The sequence below is a fragment of the Otolemur garnettii genome, unplaced genomic scaffold (genome assembly GCF_000181295.1).
Source record: "Otolemur garnettii isolate 467f Iridium unplaced genomic scaffold, OtoGar3 scaffold00010, whole genome shotgun sequence".
NCBI lineage: Eukaryota > Metazoa > Chordata > Mammalia > Primates > Galagidae > Otolemur > Otolemur garnettii.
Window position 1 is genome coordinate 35,029,598 of NW_003852405.1, and position 665 is coordinate 35,030,262.

Genomic DNA, 665 nt, shown 5'->3' on the forward strand with positions numbered 1-665 from the left:
TTGGATCAGTTTTTTTTCTTACTAAATCATAGCTGTGTACATTAATACTATCATGGGGTACAGTGTGCTGTTTCTATATACAACCTGAAATACTTTCATCCAACTTGTTAACATAGCCTTCATGTCATTTTCTTAGTTATAGTGTTAAGACATTTATATTGTACATTTAGAGAGATTCACTTTTACCCTTTTACGATGAACCATGATTTGCATTTCTCTGATGATCAGGGATGATGAGCATTTTTTCAAATGTTTGTTAGCCATTTGTCTATCTTCGTCAGAGAATGTTCTATTCATATCCCTTGCCCAGAGGTTCACGGGATTGTTTACTCTTTTTCTGTTGATTAATTAGAGTCCTCTATAGCTTCTAGTTATCAAACCTTTGTCAGACCTATACCCTGCAAACATCTTTTCCCATTCTGAAAGTTGTCTTTTTGCTTTACTTGTTGTGTCCTTAGCTGTGCAGAAGCTTTTCAGCTTAATTAAGTCCCATTTGTTAATTCTTCTTGTTATTACAATGGCTGCTGAAGTCTTTGTCATAAAACCTTTCCCCAGTCCAACATCATCAAGAATTTTTGCCCACATTCTTCTAATATTTTTTATCATTTCATGTCTTAAATTTAAATCTTTTACCCATTTTGAGTCAGTTTTTGTAAGTGGTGAAA